The sequence below is a fragment of the Salmo salar genome, unplaced genomic scaffold, assembly GCF_905237065.1.
Source record: "Salmo salar unplaced genomic scaffold, Ssal_v3.1, whole genome shotgun sequence".
In the NCBI taxonomy this organism is placed as follows: Eukaryota; Metazoa; Chordata; class Actinopteri; order Salmoniformes; family Salmonidae; genus Salmo; species Salmo salar.
The window spans coordinates 229,092-247,505 of NW_025548801.1; the positions used below are offsets into that span (position 1 = coordinate 229,092).

Consider the following 18,414-nt stretch of genomic DNA (forward strand, 5'->3'; position numbering starts at 1 on the left):
GTTATTTGTATCTAATATACTGTTGGGTTCTTCTCTATAGAGTAGAACTAACTCCAATTAGATGGTGGTTGTGATGGTGAGGATCATTATGTTATTGTTGGTTACTGTACAGAGTACTTTAGCTGTTTTATCTGTGTTATTCATGGGGATTCTCTGTATCCACAAAGTTTTGATTTGATCATGGCATAAGAATTATTATAAACTGGGTGGTTTGAGCCCTGAATGCTGATTAGGCATTGTATGGTGCCTAAGAACAACCCTTAGCCGTGGAATATTGGCCAAATACCACACCCCTCGGGCCTTATTGCTTAAATATACCATCTGCACACTTATCTCAAGAGGGCAGCCTCCCAACTCACCCATGTGGACTCTGTACAGCACATCCATGGTCAGACCAGTCACTACCATCTATTGGCTCTCAGGCCTGACAGCAGTATCCATTCATATTGAAATGGCATCATATTAGAATCAATCGTGCAATCAACTCCGTCAAATAAGTTGAAATGTATTAGGAAATATTTAGTTGGAGGATGGCCATGCTACCCTTTTAGAAACAACAACCTGAACCTAAACCCTCGTTAGAGCAAGCTAATACAGAGTAGCAAAAGCAGTGGAGATTCATAAAAAACTACAGCAAGAAATAATGAGAACTACATTTGAAGAGGAGTAATTTATGACTTCCGTTGAATAGCTAACTCTGCCCTCTAGTGCTGCAGAATGAAAGTATGCCCTCAGAACAGCCTCAATTCCCTGGGGCATGGAATCCTACAAGGTGTCGAAAGCGTTCCACAGGGATGCTGGCCCATGTTAACTTAAATGCTTCCCACAGTTGTGTCAAGTTGGCTGGAAGTTCTTTGGGTGGTGGACTATTCTTGATACACAGGGGAAACTGTTGAGTGTGAAAAACCCAGCAGCGTTGGAGTTCTTGACACAAACCGGTGCGCCTGACACATACTACCATACCCCGTTCAAAGGCACTTAAATATTTTGTCTTGCCCATTGACCCTCTGAATGGCACACGTACTCAATCCATGTCTCAAGGCATAAAAATCCTTCTTTAACCTGTCGCCTCGCCTTCATCTACACTGAGTTGGAGTGGATTTAACAAGTGACATGAAAAAAGGATCATGTCTTTCACCTGGTCAGTCTACGTCATGGAAAGAGCAGGTGTTCTTAATGTTTTGTACACTCAGTGTATGTTAAGTATTATGTTTACCAATAGATGGCAGTATTGACTCAATATGTAGTTTGCTTCCCACTTTCCGTAGCCCTTTAATGTCTGCTATAACCTCAAGAGACCTCAGGTAGCTAATGCCAGCTACATTCCTCTAATGTTATTCTAAGTTACAATGAAATACTAAAATGTACTTACATGTCCGGAGTCCTCGATCTAAGAAGCATCCTCAGATAATACAGTTTTCATTCATAGACATTTCAGTTTACAAGATATACAGCAATACTATGCTAAAAATATCTCAGTAAGATTCAAGTCAAATCACAATTTAAAGTCACAACACACTTTACAGAATGAAAGAAATGAAATAAATAATCATGAATAAATAAAAACAGTACATACGTTTATGAAAATGAATAAACGTTAAAGGCTTTGTATTTATGAAGTTTTTATTGGTGGGGAGTTATTACGGGTAATCAGGTACGGGATGTACCATCCTGAGCCTTGTCGTTCATGTCAATTTGGTTAGAGACTGTTTTGAGCTCTTGCTGTTCAGACTTCTATCTCTCTTCCTCCGTAAACATTTGAAGAGAGCAGTGCCAGGCACAGCTAGACTGGGTATCCCTGCCAGGATAAAGATTATCACATAGATCCAGGCTGGATAGGGCTTCTCCTCCAATGTAGGGAAGTTTTCCTGTAACGGAAGATGAATGGTATAAGGCTTTTAGTATGTCCGTGTTGTCACTGTAATGTACAGTACTGTACCATATGGAGATTATGTGACTAGTGGAGCTATACATGTAAATATAGGCATATGGAAAATCTTTGTTTGTGAGTAGTATGTTAAGAGGCCTGAAAACAAATGACAGCAACATTTATGTGTTGCAATTTGAATGTTTTGATTTCAACAGATTTATAGACTTGACAGAGCAAAAACCGTACCGATTCAGGATTCCAGGTTTTATATAGGAGCGTTTCGGTGACTTTAGTGATAAAGTAGAACACAAAGATGACAAACATGATGGCGGGGCTGACAAATCTCCATGTGATCTGCCAGAAGAAGTTGGGCTTGTGGCCGATCATGAACTTTATATCATCGTTGAACCTGGCACAGAGAGAGACACACAAAACAATTGTCATTATACAGTACCAGTCAAAAGTCTGGACACACCTACTCATTCAAGGGTTTTTCTTTATTTTTACTACTTTCTACAATGTAGAATAATAGTGAAGACGTAAAAGCCATAAAATAACACATATGGAATCATGTAGTAACCAAAAACGTGTTAAAAATATATTTTATATTTTACATTCTTCAAAGTAGCCACCCTTTGCCTTGATGACAGCTTTGCACACTCTTGGCATTCTCTCAACCAGCTTCATGAGGAATGTTTTTCCAACAGTCTTGAAGGAGTTCCCACATATGCTGAGCACTTGTTGGCTGCTTTTCCTTCACTCTGCGGTCCAACTCATCCCAAACCATCTCAATTGGGTTGAGGTCGGGTGATTGTGGAGGCCAGGTCATCTGATGCATACTACCTCAATTGGCCCAACCAAGCAGTGCCCCGCACATTGGCTAACCGGGCTATCTGCATTGTGTTCCGCCACCCACCATCTGCCAAACCCTCTTTTACGCTACTGCTACTCTCTGTTTATCATATATGCATAGTCACATTAACCATATCTACATGTACATAATACCTCAATCAGCCCGACTAACCGGTGCCTGTATATAGCCTCGCTACTGTTATAGCCTCACTACTGTATATAGCCTCACTGCTGTTATTTTTCACTGTCTTTTACTATAGTTTTTATTTATTTCTTTACTTACTTACCTATTGTTCACCTAATACCTTTCTTGCACTGTTGGTTAGAGCCTGTAAGTAAGCATTTCACTGTAAGGTCTACACCTGTTGTATTCAACGCACGTGACAAATAAACTTTGATTTGATTTGATGTAATGTTTCGAACTCAACCCCCCCATCTCACAGAATGAATGTATTACTCACCTATCAATACCATAGAGGTACACAACCCCGACCATCTCACAGAATGCAATGATCAGCAGAGGAATGGACCCAGCAAAGCTGTCAAAGAGGGACAGCCAGTAGTTCCCTGAGCCTTGGACAAATATCAGTCCAACAATGCAGCAGAGGACACATGTTATCCCTGTAACAGAATAAAGAACATGAGTTAAAGATATTTAACAAAGAGGCTTCAATCTCTCAACATTGGAAAAAATAGGTCTGGATTTCTCTTGTCCAGAAACAGACTGGCCATAGGGCAGTTCGGGCAATGACAGATAGGCTGGTCCATCTTTAGACCAGCGGGGGTTTTGGTCCGAAGTAAATTAATGGTGTGTTGCCTGAGCTGATGTCCAGTCCCAGTCTGTCCCAACTCTTGTCTCACCTGTGGTGGCCTCTTTCGGCCAACTTTTGGGGAAAACCCCCAGGTCCTGAAGTGGTACAAGAACTCCTTCGATGTTGCCAAACATGGAGGACAGGCCGAGACAGAAGAGCATGATGAAGAACAAGACTGACCAAACAGGAGATACAGGCATCTTAGTGATGGCCTCTGTGAACACGATAAAGGCCAGACCAGTTCCTTCAACCCCCTGTAGCAAGACACATAGAGAAGGAGAGGAATTAGAGCCTGTTTTAAATAACATTGTGTTACTACACTGTATAGGACTAGAATATTCAGTGTATAGTTCCCTTTGGGATTGCCATTGCCATATAGTCAAGCTAAAATAATATTCTTATATTGTCAGTATTTATACGATGAAATTAAAAGCATGTGGAGCATGTACGTAAGAGACCTTAGCTAGTTTTAAAACTCTGGTTTCCCATTTACAGATTAGGCCTACTGCTGGACTAAAAAGCACTTTCAATGGAGAATCTCATTGAGCATGCTTTTTAGTCCGGGACTACGGTTAATCTGTGTCTGGGAAACCAGCCCTAAAAATCATACCTCGCTGAGGAAAGTGTTCAAGTCACAGGTCTTCAAGTTGAGTCCCTGAATGACTTCTGGATGTGTTCCATTGAGACTCTGGAGAACCTGATCATAGTTGCTTTCAGTGACGTTTCCCTCGGGGAGATCAAATGTATTCACCAGTGCCAGGATATTTCTACAGAATCATTGTGGAAAATTAGTTGACGTCATGGTAACTTTCGTGGTAACATTACATCTAACTATGTCACATCGGCTATTATACTGTCATATCGGATGTAGGGGGCACTGTTAGGTACATTTAGGGTTGCAAAATTTCCCGATTTTACAGAAATCGTGGTTGGAGGATTCCCAGATGTCCTGCTTATCCCATCCTGATTCCATGACTCTTCCAACTGGGATTTCTGAAAAACCTGGGAATTTTGGGAAAGGTGACGAATTTTGGCAACTGTACTCATATCATATCGGATGCAGTGAGTACTGTAGTAGGAACATGTCATCTACAGAGACGGGTAGATTCCTACCCGCCAAGACAGTTGTCAAATCTCTCTGTGGCTCTGAAACCAATGATGGTGTAGATGACTGTTGCAGCGTAGACGGAGGTGAAGCCATTGACGGCAGAGATGATCACTGCATCCTGTTCACAGTTGTTACTGGGGATCAAAAACAACAACGTCCTGCTCAAATCAAATCAAATCAAATGTTATTGGTCACATACACATGGTTAGCAGATGTTAATGCGAATGTAGCAAAATGCTTGTGCTTCTAGTTCTGACCATGCAGTAATATCTAACAAGTAATCTAACAATTTCACAACAACTACCTTATATACTGTACACAAGTGTAAAGGAATGAATAAGAATGTGTACTGTCATGACGTTGCCGTGTTGGTGAGGTTTATGACCCCCATAAATATCTTCCCCCTTTCCTCTCTCTACTCTACAGATGTGACTGTTGGAAAGCCCTTTGTTAACATAGAGAGAGTCTGGTAACGTCAAAAGGGTGGGGAACAGAACCCTATTTCGGTAATCCAACCAGCTGAAAATATGCGTTGGTACTTAAAGAATATGATGTCAGATCACTTGTCGTCTGAGACATTGTTACTGATGATAGGATGACATAAAATGTATCTTGGAAAGTCTAGTCAGATTCACATGGAATTGTTGTGCAATTTAAATGTTTAAATATGAAACTATTTGTGAAAAGATGAAATGTAATTTTAGCTTGTAAATGAGAGAATGGTTTTCATAAAGTAAAAACTCTGCTCACTCAGTGCCCAAGTGAACAGACATTGGTTGTAAACTATGAAACACGCCCTTCTCTCCCACCACTACATAAGCCCCTTTACGAAAATGTAACTTTGTTGTTCCCGAGGACATGAGGACTGCTGTCCATACGTTAAAAGGGCTAATATCAACTACAGAACTAAGCCAACCTCAGCGTGAGCTCTGGTTGAGAATGTTTGAACGACAATAAACTAACGAAATTAGCATCGTGTTCCCGGTGACGTGAGGACTGCTGTCCATACCTTAAAAAGGGTGAATTTCAACGTGGAGGTGACGATCGACACGCCGGAAGGATGAATTTCGATTATACCAGCCAGAATATAGCATAAGTGTATAGTATGGCAACCTGGTATGAACTTTGAACTCTTATTCCCTAAAGAAGAGATACCTCCTAGCCGTTGAGTTAGCAGCTGCAGCTGTAAACGTGGGCTAGGAAAGGACGGACAAAGTATTTGATCTACCACACGACAACGGTACTACAACGTATCCACTTTACCACCAGACATTCTTCAGAGGACAAGAGATCCCTGCTGGGCAACCCAGCCTTCCATCTACGACCAATCTATCGAAGCGCAGCTCAGAGTAAATATTTCTTGCATTTTCCTTTTCCAAGTGGGCGGTTATTTAGAATGCATAAGATTACAATAGCATAGCTTCACGAGGTCTGATAGCGACCCAAACCTTTTGTTCCTCAGTCTTCCCGCGCGCTTTCATTCAAACCCAACCCCCTTTCTTTGTGTAACCGGCCGTCATATCGGTTCCGTCCACTAGGGACGTTTTCTTGTATGACATAATTAGTAATCAATGTATGATCCATCCTGTGTATATGTAATTCTGTGTGATTATTTAGAAAATAAATAATTAAACCAAATGTTGTATTGCTGATTCAACTTGTTAGCCAGGGTTTGTGAAGATAACCAAGAATTTACGACGTTCAGATGAGACTGAATACGGTGACAATTAATGATTGACTACTTTTGGGGTAAAAGATTACCAGGTCTTTAAGAGTTTATTCAGAAGATAACAGGTCTATTAACATTCTTTCTAGATAATTACATTTACATGATTAGTTTAATCAGGTAATATTAATTACAGAGATATTATTTTATAAAATAGCATGTCATATCACTTAATCTGGCATAGCAAAGACACAACAGTACATATAAATATATGGATGAGCGATGGCTGTGCGGCATAGGCAAGATGCAGTAGATGCTATAGAGTACAGTATATACATATGAGATGAGTAATGTATGGTATGTAAACATTATATAAAGTGACATTGTTTAAAGTGACTAGTGATACATTTATTACATATAATATTTTATTATTAAAGTGGCTAGAGATTTGAGTCAGTATGTTGGCACAACCACTCAATGTTAGTGATGGCTGTTTAACAGTCTGATGGCCTTGAGAAAGAAGCTGTTTTTCAGTCTCTCGGTCCCAGCTTTGATGCACCTGTACTGACCTCGCCTTCTGGATGATAGTGGGGTGAACAGGCAGTGGCTCGTGTGGTTGTTGTCCTTGATGATATTTTTGTCCTTCCTGTGACATCGGGTGGTGTAGGTGTCCTGGAGGGCAGGTAGTTTGCCCCCGATGATGTGTTGTGCAGACTTCACTACCCTCTGGAGAGCCTTACGGTTGTGGGCGGAGCAGTTGCCATACCAGGCGGTGATACAGTCTGACCCGATGCTCTTGATTGTGCATCTCTAAAAGTTTGTGAGTGTTTTCGGTGACAAGCCAAATTTCTTCAGCCTCCTGAAGAAATGCTGTCTGTGTGGGTGGACCATTTCAGTTTGTTTGTGATGTGTACGCCGAGGAACTTAAAACTTTCCACCTTCTCCATTACTGTCCCATCGATGTGGATAGGGGGGTGCTCCCTCTGCTGTTTCCTGAAGTCGACGATCATCTCCTTTGTTTTGTTGACTTTGAGTGTGAGGTTATTTTCCTGACACCACACTCCTAGGGCCCTCACCTCCTCCCTGTAGGCCGTCTTGTCGTTGTTGGTAATCAAGCCTACCACTGTAGTGTCATCTGCAAACTTGATGATTGAGTTGGAGGCGTGCATGCCCACGCAGTCATGGGTGAACAGGGAGTACAGGAGAGGGCTGAGAACGCACCCTTGTGGGGCCTTAGTGTTGAAGATCAGCGGGATGGAGATGTTGTTTCCTACCCTCACCACCTGGGGGCGTCCCATCAGAAAGTCCAGGACCCAGTTGCACAGGGCGGGATCGAGACCCAGGTGCTGAGACTGAGCCTGTCCTAATATGGACACCATAACGCTCTATTTTAGCACAGTTGTCGTGCTTTATAACGCAATTCAAAAGTGTCCCAATACAACATAGTAAACCACTTTTTCTAAAATATATAACACATTGATTAAACAATAGTAGTTTAGATGGATGATTGTGACTTACTCCACAGAGTTGTAGCTGGAAAAAGAGATGAGTCCGCCAAATGCTATGGAGAAGGAATAGAACACCTGGGCACCTGCATCCAGCCAGGTAGTTGGGTTGGTCAGCTCTGTCAACTGGGACAACACAACGTTTTGTTACATGAATCACATTTACCTGATTTATATATGACCTATTTATCTGATATCATTTCAGGGATGGGTTTGTATTTCTTTTAGTGTGAGTTTTTTTGTGAAGTGTAACGGTGTCCCAAATGGCATCCTATTCCCTGTATAGTGCACTACTTTTAACCAGGGCCCATATGGCTGTAGTCAAAAGTAGTACACTATATAGGGAATAGGTTGCCATTTGGACCACAACACTTGACTTACGTCTGGGGTGAAGAGAAACACGACTCCACTCAAAGAGCCTTTCAAAGTCAGACCTCTGATCAGGAAAATGCTCAACACGACGTAGGGTAGCGTTGAGGTGATATACACAGCCTATGATGAGAGGGTAGACAGTGATTTCACTATATCTTTATTTGTATTCGCAATCACTGAGACATGATACATAAAACTTCCTTTATACTATTTTATTTGTCCATTTGTCCATTTTCATCCATTGTTATTGGTCATAATTGGATATAGATGTGAACGTTAACATGTAGTCCTGGTCTCAGATAGATTGAGCTGCTCTACCTTCCCAGTGGTCTCGATGCCTCGGATGATGCAGATATAGAGCACGGCCCAGGCACTGACCAGACACAGCACCATCCACCACTGTAGACCCCCGTTCTCACCGATGTCTGGGGTGGTGTTCAGGGTCTCTCTGTACCAGAAGTAATCCACCGGGGAGCTCTGCTCACACTCTGACACCAGGCCTGGGACATTTAGGTAAAGAATTTACAAATAATACATTATTATAATTAGACATACACGACTGGATGATTCATACATAGGTTGCATCCCAAACAGCACACTATTCCCTAGTGCAATACTTTCGACCCGGGCCAATAGAGCTCTGGTCAAAAGTATTACACTATAGGGAATAGGGTGGCATTTAGGATGCAGACAATGTTCAGCCATAGTACATGTAGAGTATCTTCAGATTCCATAATAAATGTACTTCTTCCTTGTAATGCAGCTGTCATCCTGAGTGTGAAGCATGTTTATCAGGGTTGAGGTCAATTCCACTTTCAATTCAATTAATTAAATCAGAAAGTAAACTAACATTTTTCTCAGTTCTCCTCTATGAAATATCTGTTGGCTTTCTGAATTTGCTGAATTTTAAATGGAATTGACCCCTGACCCCCATAATGTCTCAAATACTATACAGTACATCTGCTACTCTCGGTTGTCATCTATGCATAGTCACTTTAATAAGTCTACCTACATGTACATACTACCTCAACTAACCGGTGCCCCCACACATTGAGTCTGGAGTGGCACCCCCTGTATATAGTCTTGCTATTGTTATTTTACTGCTGCTCTTTAATTACTTGTCACTTTTATCTCTTATTCTTATACGTATTTTTTTTAACTGCATTGTTGGTTAGGGGCTTGTAAGTAAGCATTTCACTGTAAGGTCTACACCGGTTGTATTCGGCACATGTGTCTAATACAATTTGATTTGATTTGATTTCTCATTTTTACCAGTCTTGCATGGAGACTGTGTCTGTACTGAACTCTTACCTGTTAGATTGTAATTGAGGGGACACTGGCTCCAAGGCAGCGTCTCTTGGAAGGAGTTAAACAAGTACCACATCACCCAGGCCATGATGGTGTTGTAGTACAGGCTGATCATCAAAGAAACAAACATGGACGCTATGCCTGGCAAGAACACAGAGCAGTGAGTCCATGATGACTTAAGGTTTATTGAAGCATCGACGGTAGCTCTGGTCCCGGGCGTTTTCTGCTGCTTACATGCAGCAAACTGCACGTTATGTATTTGCCCTGGACCAGAGATAGGGAAAGTGTTGCTTACCAACTCCAGCTAAGTAAGGATGAATTGTTGACCACACGCCTAAACTGCCTTTCCTTAGACGTTGACCAATAGCAAACTCCAGATGGAGCAGGGGGAACACCTTCTAGAACCAGTAGGATCAGGAAAGGAATGCATGAATGCACCTGAGAACAAAGGGGCCACAATCAAAGCTCTTAAATCATTGGTACATATCCATGACTCTTAGTGACATCTCATGACATACAGACACCTGCAGATGTAATGGAGTGTATATTACAAGTCTTCTGTATCATATATGGGGTGGCAGGTAGCCAAGTGGTTCGAGCGTTGGGCCATTAACCGAAAGGTTGCTGGATCGAATCCCCGAGCTGATAAGGTAAGAATCGTCGTTCTGCCCCTGAACAAGGCAGTTAACCCACTGTTCCCCGATAGGCTGTCATTCTAAATAATAATTTGTTCTTAACTGACTTGCTTAGTTAAATAAAGGTTCAAATTTAAATATGAAACACCTGTACTGGGGTATGGATAAAAACACAGGGCTCATAGATACACATACCTGTCTATGTAAACATACTGCCAAAAAAAGGATAGAAACAGATGGAGAGAAACAATAAAACCACTTGAGAATCACATAACACTGATGTCCTTTTAAGGAGACAAGTCAATACACCTGTTGCAGGCAGGAATGGCTGAAGTAAAGGATTTACTGTGGCACGGGATAGTGATGGTGTTGGTGGTTCAATGTGCAAGTGATTCTCCCTCAGTTCACAACAAACACTTCTCAAGGCTTTCCTGTCCATTATCAATCTTCAGTAGATAACAGTCTTTATCTGCCTTAACAGTCCTTATGTGTCATTCTGGCACTTGTAGTCAAACGGTTTCCATAGAACGTGATGGGATGTAACCGTAAGTCCATTTAGGCACTCTCTCTGTATTTAGATAAGATAAGAGCAGAAGTGTTTCATTCTATTTATCACACTGGGTGGATTTTACTGGGCTACAGCACCCTATCTACCCTGGGTCGGCACAAGAGAACACATGCTGTAGTTACAGCCCTCATTATCCCAGTGTATAACCATTAGAAATAGTCTTCTCAATGTTTGCCAACAATACAGTAGATGGCTATACAGTGTCTTCAGAAAGTATTCACACCCCTTGACTTTTTCCACATTTCGTTGTGTTACAGTCTGAATTTAAAATGGATTCAATTGAGACGTTGTGTCCGTGGCCTACACACAATACCTCATCATGTCAAAGTGGAATTATGTTTTGTGAAATTCTTACAAATGAATAAAAATGAAAAGCTGAAAATGTAAGTATTCAACCCCTTTGTTATGGCAAGCCTAAATAAGTTCAGGAGTAAAATGTGCTTAACAAGTCACAATAAGTTGCATGGACTCTACAGTAAAGTGTTTTACATTATTTTTTAATGACTACCTCATCTCTGTACCCCACACATACCTTTATCTATAAGGTTCCTCAGTCAAGCAGTGAATTTCAAAAACAGATCCAACTACATAGACCAGCGACTTTTTCCAATATCTTGCAAAGAAGGGCAACTATTGGTAGAAGGATACAAAAAAGCAGACATTGAATATTCCTTTGAGCATGGTGAAGTTATTAATTACACTTTGGATGGTGTATCAGTACACCCAGTCACTACAAATATGTAGGTGTCCTTCCTAAATCAGTTGCCGGAGAGGAAGGAAACCGCTCAGGGATTTTACCATGAGGCCAATGGACTTTAACCCTCCTGCTGGGTTCCGGTCGAATTTGACAGATTTACAAGGTTTCTCTCTGAAAATGTAGTTCATTTAATCTGATTGTCATAAGGTTCCATGACTTTGTCCACACAGGGCATCTGAACACACAAAATACATTTTGGGTGTTTTATTTAACTTTTGTACACCTGTGGTGTTCCCGGTCAAAAATGACCGGTCATTAGAAATGAATGGGTGAGACTACAATTAGTGTATAAAATTGAGTTCAAGCACATGCCCATTCATCAGATGGACACACTTCCTCTCCCAGACCCCCACATGCACGTGTGTTTGAACACACACACACACACACACACACACACACACACACACACACACACACACACACACACACACACACACACACACACACACACACACACACACACACCTCACTCCCCTTCTTGGCTTCCATGGCAACCCCCACAGGAACCTTTCCCCAATAGAATCTTTCCCCACGGGAACCACACCTGTTGGTATTCTCACAAACAATCTCAACATTGTTTCAATAATATTTATAACTTTTCTCGCAGCTCTGGTATATAAAGCTTTTTTTGAGGCCTTGCTCACAATTCATTCTGTGGCAGCACAATGACCAAACAATATACTGTATGTGAGGCTCTTGATCATATCTTTGATCATGACACTGGTGAGGAGGAGAGAGTCCTTGTTAAACTTTGACACAAAGTAGTCTGTGATAAATAGCACAATATGTTTCATCTGAGTATTTGTTATAGTCAAAATAATCCATACATTATGCTTTTTCTACTCAAAAACTAGTTGTATGAGCTCAGGTCAATGAGGCCAACAGGCCATAAATAGCAAATAGAAGTTCAAAACTTGTAATGTTCACAAGAACTTAAGTTGATAAAAAGATCTAACACAACATTAGGTGATAATGTATGTATTATTATGGATTTATAATCAGCTATAATGGGGCGGTCATTTTGGACCGGGAACACAGAATGAATTAACATGAAACGAACTCAACAGGAGGGTTATTAAAACAGTTACAGAGTTTAATGGCTGTGATATAAGAAAATTGAGGATGGATCAACAACATTGTAGTCATTCCACAATACTAAACTAATTTACAGAGTTAAAAGGAAGCCTGTATAGAACAAAAATATTCCGAAACATGCATCCTTTATGAAATAAAGCACTAAAGTAATAATGCAAAAAATTTGAATGAACTTTATGTCCTGAATACATAGTGTTATGTTTGGGACAAATCCAACACAACACATCCCTGAATACCACTCTTCATATTTTCAAGCATGGTGGTGGCTGCATCATGGTATGGGTATGCTTGTCATCGACTGGGGAGATTTATAGGATAAAACGAAACCTAATAGAACTAAGCACAGGCCAAATCCTAGAGGAAAACCTGGTTCAGTTTGCTTTCCAACAGACACTGGGAGACGTTCACCTTTCAGCAGGCCAATAACCTTAAACACAAGGCCAAATATACACTGGAGTTGTTTACCAAGACGACGTTCAATGTTCCTGAGTGGGCTAGTTACAGATTTTACTTAAATCAGCTTGAAGATCTATGGCAAGACTTGAAAATGGCTGTCTAGCAATGATCAACAACCAACTTGAGTTAGAAGAATGTTAAAAATAATAATGTGCAAATATTGTACAATCCAGGTGTGCAAAGCTTTAAAAGACTTACCCAGAAAGACTCACAGCTGTAATTGCTGCCAAAGGTGATTCTAACATGTATTGACTCAGGGGTGTGAATACTTTTCTAAAATGTATATTTCAACACATTTGCAAACATTTCTAAAAACATGTTTTCACTTTGTCATTATGGGGTATTGTGTGTAGATTGTGAATAGTGAATTCAAATAAATATAATTGAATTCAGGCTGTAACACAACAAAATGTGGAATAAATCAAGGGGTATGAATACTTTCTGAAGGCACTGTAGCATCATGTGTTTGGCGACATGGGCAAAGTGCAAATTAATAACTAAATTAATACTAACTGACAATCAGTTAGGTATTTTTCCTGGGATCTATCTATAGACTCCAGGCATGTCCTCTCCATCAGTCATTGACAAGTCAATATGACTGGAGGTGTGATGTAAATCAAGCTTTAACACCTATACAAGGCCTGTCAGCATAAGTAGTAGTAATAAGTTACTACATTAGCTAATGAAATGCAGTGTTTGTGGTGCTGGAGCCTACATAGACACAGCTCACCATGGAGCCTCCATAGAGACAGATCACCATGGAGCCTCCATAGAGACAGATCACCATGGAGCCTCCATAGAGACAGCTCACCATGGAGCCTACATAGACACAGATCACCATGGAGCCTCCATAGAGACAGATCACCATGGAGCCTCCGTAGAGACAGATCACCACGGAGCCTCCACAGAGACAGATCACCATGGAGCCTCCACAGAGACAGATCACCATGGAGCCTCCACAGAGACAGATCACCATGGAGCCTCCGTAGAGACAGATCACCATGGAGCCTCCGTAGAGACAGATCACCATGGAGCCTAACCACGGAGAAGAGACAGATCACCACGGAGCCTCCATAGAGACAGATCACCATGGAGCCTCCATAGAGACAGATCACCATGGAGCCTCCATAGAGACAGATCACCATGGAGCCTCCATAGAGACAGATCACCATGGAGCCTACATAGAGACAGATCACCATGGAGCCTACATAGAGACAGATCACCATGGAGCCTCCATAGAGACAGATCACCATGGAGCCTCCATAGAGACAGATCACCACGGAGCCGCCATAGAGACAGATCACCACAGAGCCTCCACAGAGACAGATCACCATGGAGCCTCCATAGAGACAGATCACCATGGAGCCTCCATAGAGACAGATCACCATGGAGCCTCCATAGAGACAGATCACCATGGAGCCTCCATAGAGACAGATCACCACGGAGCCTCCACAGAGACAGATCACCATGGAGCCTCCACAGAGACAGATCACCATGGAGCCTCCACAGAGACAGATCACCATGGAGCCTCCATAGAGACAGATCACCATGGTTAGACTACCGTAAATTCCGGACAATAAGCCGCAACTTTTTTCCCAGCTTTGAACATCGCGGCTTAAACAATGACGCGGCTAATATATGGATTTTTCTCGCTTTCAATTTTTTTTTTTTTAAAACACATTTTGTGACGTGCTCAGTTTTTTGGCGGCATGAAGCTTTCATTAGACCAATGAAATAGCCGAACGGGTTAAGGTCAAACAACTTTTTTGTTTACTGTTTAGATTAAATCGAGCACTCTCGAACTTCCCATCGTTCTGATTACGGTAGTCATTTTGTCACCCTCATCATGGCAAAGACACGGAGAAATGCATATGATGCAGCTTTCAAGTTGAAGGCGATTTATCTGGCTGTTGGAAAAGGAAATAGAGCTGCTGCACGGGAGCTTGGTCTTAATGAGTCGATGATAAGACGTTGGAAACAGCAGCGTGAGGAATTGACTCAGTGCAAAAAGACAACTAAAGCTTACTGCTAATTTTGTATTTTTGTTACAAGCCATGTTTCGTTAAAGCCTATTTATTTTTGTTACAAGCCGTGTTTCGTTAAAGCCTATTTATTTTTGTTACAAGCCGTGTTTCGTTAAAGCCTGTGTAAAGTTCATTTGTTTCAATGTACCGGTAGGCACCTGCGACTTATAGACATGTGCGGCTTATTTATGTTCAAAATAATATTTTTTTTTTAATTCAGTGGGTGCGGCTTATATTCAGGTGCGCTTAATAGTCCGGAGATTACGGTACACATAAACTAGTGACATAAACAGCAGACATGTTTTTCACTGTTCTCATTAGTTCTGTGTTTTTATTGTATTGTAAGTACACTTAATGTACCTGAGAACAGTGGAACAATGTGTGCAATGTGTAATTAGAATATGGGTTAAACTGCACCTACAATAATAAGAACACTGTAAAGTAAAGCAAAATCAGTATTTTCCCACGGTCACCAAATACAGATTGTTCATCACGCAAATCAGATAAGTACATGAGCTTTCCCTGTACAAGTGATCCCATCCAACCCCATCCAACCACACCACAACACAACCCATTCAACCCATCCAACCACACCACAGCCCATCCAACCCCATCCAACCACACCACACCACAGCACAACCCATTCAACCCATCCAACCACACCACAGCCCATCCAACCCCATCCAACCACATCACACTACAGCACAACCCATTCAACCCATCCAACCACACCACAGCCCATCCAACCACACCACACCACAGCACATCCCATTCAACCCATCCAACCACACCACAGCCCATCCAACCACACCACACCACAGCACAACCCATTCAACCCATCCAACCACACCACAGCCCATCCAACCACACCACACCACAGCACAGCCCATTCAACCCATCCAACCACACCACAGCCCATCCAACCACACCACACCACAGCACAACCCATTCAACCCATCCAACCACACCACAGCCCATCCAACCACACCACACCACAGCACATCCCATTCAACCCATCCAACCACACCACACCACAGCACAACCCATTCAACCCATCCAACCACACCACAGCCCATCCAACCACACCACACCACAGCACATCCCATTCAACCCATCCAACCACACCACACCACAGCACAACCCATTCAACCCATCCAACCACACCACAGCCCATCCAACCACACCACACCACAGCACATCCCATTCAACCCATCCAACCACACCACACCACAGCACAACCCATTCAATCCATCCAACCACACCACAGCCCATTCAACCACACCACACCACACCACAGCACATCCCATTCAACCCATCCAACCATACCACTGCCCATCCAACCCCATCCAACCACACACCACACCACAGCACAACCCATCCAACCCTTCCAACCCCATCCAATCCCATCCAACCACACCACACCATAGCCCATCTAACCCCATCCAACCACACCACAAACCATCCAACCCCATCCAATTCCATCCAACCACACCACAGCCCATCCAACCACACCATACCCCATCCAACCACACCACACCACAGCCAACCCCATTCAACCACACCCCATCCAACCCCACCACAGCACTACAACACCTACCTCCCCCATGACTCTGGCAAAGGTAAGGGAATCTCCATACGTTCCCCAGCCCCACACAGAACCCCACGCAGGTGAGCATGTATTGGGTCTTGTTGTCCCATTTGGGCCTGTCTCCACTCCCAGCCTCTTCCGTCTCCAGCTTGTCCAGCTCCTCATGGGACAGGATCCTGTCTTCCAGGCCTGGGTTGGGCAGCTGTAGTCTCATGGTTCCTCCAGTGTAGATGGCCAGGTTCAGCAGTGTGACAGGGGAGAGCTGATTTATAGGTTACTGGTAGCTGGTACACTAGCTGAGGTGTGGAAAAACTGGTTGCCAACTTTGCAAAACAGCCTTTCAACTGAACTTGTTTTAGTAGATGATTGCTTTACCAAGCTGAAGAGTGACACGTGAAGTTATCTTGTCAAGTGTGACTCAACCAAAACAACACGTTCAACAATAATTGATATATTATCTGAGAGGGAGGTGTCAGGGATGCACAGAGCCATCCTGTATCTCTTTGCATATCCTACTGTGCACTCTTTCTGATAATGATGTTTATAACATCCGAGGTTCAGATACTGATGTTTAACCTCTAGGCTATAGGGTTCAACATTCAATGTCAGAGGTGATCAACTTCAGGTGTAAAAAATAAGCTCAGCAAAATGTATGGCCAGGTAGATGGTTTATGATTATAGATCAGTAATCATGTTTAGGCCCAGAGTGTTTCTTTGATCATGTCTGATGGTCAGGTAAAAACCCTGGCCTTAATCATGTTCCTTGCATCTCTCATCTACAGAAAATCAGTGTTTTGATTGCTCAGCAGAATGGGAAAGGGGGAGACCTAGTCAGTTGTAGAACTGAATGCATTCAACTGAAATGTGTCTTCCACATTTAACCCAACCCCTCTGAATCAGAGAGGTGTGGGTGGCTGCCTTAATCGACATCCACGTCATCGATGCCCAGGGAACAGTGGGTTAACTGACCGACATCCGCGTCATCGATGCCCAGGGAACAGTGGGTTAACTGACTTGACATCCACGTCATCGATGCCCAGGGAACAGTGGGTTAACTGACTTGACATCCAAGGCGTCACTGATGCCCAGGGAACAGTGGGTTAACTGACTTGACATCCACGTCATCAATGCCCAGGGAACAGTGGGTTAACCGACTTGCTCAGGGGCAGATCAACATATTTTTTTTACCTTGTCAGCTCGGGGATTCGATCCAGCGATCTTTCAGTTACTGGCCCAATGCTCCTACTGTTCACTCACCTGAATACTTACCAAAGTTATCACCACTGAGTGGAATTATTTGTAATTAATACAACAAACTGTTGTAAACAGAATACAACAGAATACAAACTGTTGTATTCGGGCATGTGACAAATACAATTTGATTTGATTTTGATTTGAACATGGCAACACAAAACCAGAACAAATCATCATCGTTATTAATATAATTATAGCTATAGGTAACATATCATTTTCCTTTATCCAATCAATTCATACAACAACAATCTTCCAAAGTTTCAGTATCTGTCAGTAAGCTACCGTACTGTCCCCACAGGCTACAGGCAACAATGCATTGTATTTCAAGCCTCTCTTCACACGGCCACAGGAGGTCACCAACACGCATATAATGTGAAGGTCCCGTCCTGCATCGCCCTGACAGCGCTGTCTGCTGCTACTGGCCGAGTTTGCGCTAGAGGAGGGAGTCCCTATCCCACTAACGTTACCGTCAGACGCCACAAGTCTAGCAGTACCGTCCTCAGCGCAGTCTGCTTCAGCACCTTGCCAGCCTGGCTGCCTGCAA

At 42.5% G+C, this 18,414-nt stretch overlaps 1 pseudogene; it reads right to left on the reverse strand.

Moving 5' to 3' along the window:
- Nucleotides 1-1,605: 1,605 nt before the first annotated feature.
- LOC106591440 (sodium-dependent neutral amino acid transporter B(0)AT1-like) lies at nt 1,606-16,952 on the reverse strand (annotated as a pseudogene).
- Between the last annotated feature and the right edge of the window lie 1,462 nt (nt 16,953-18,414).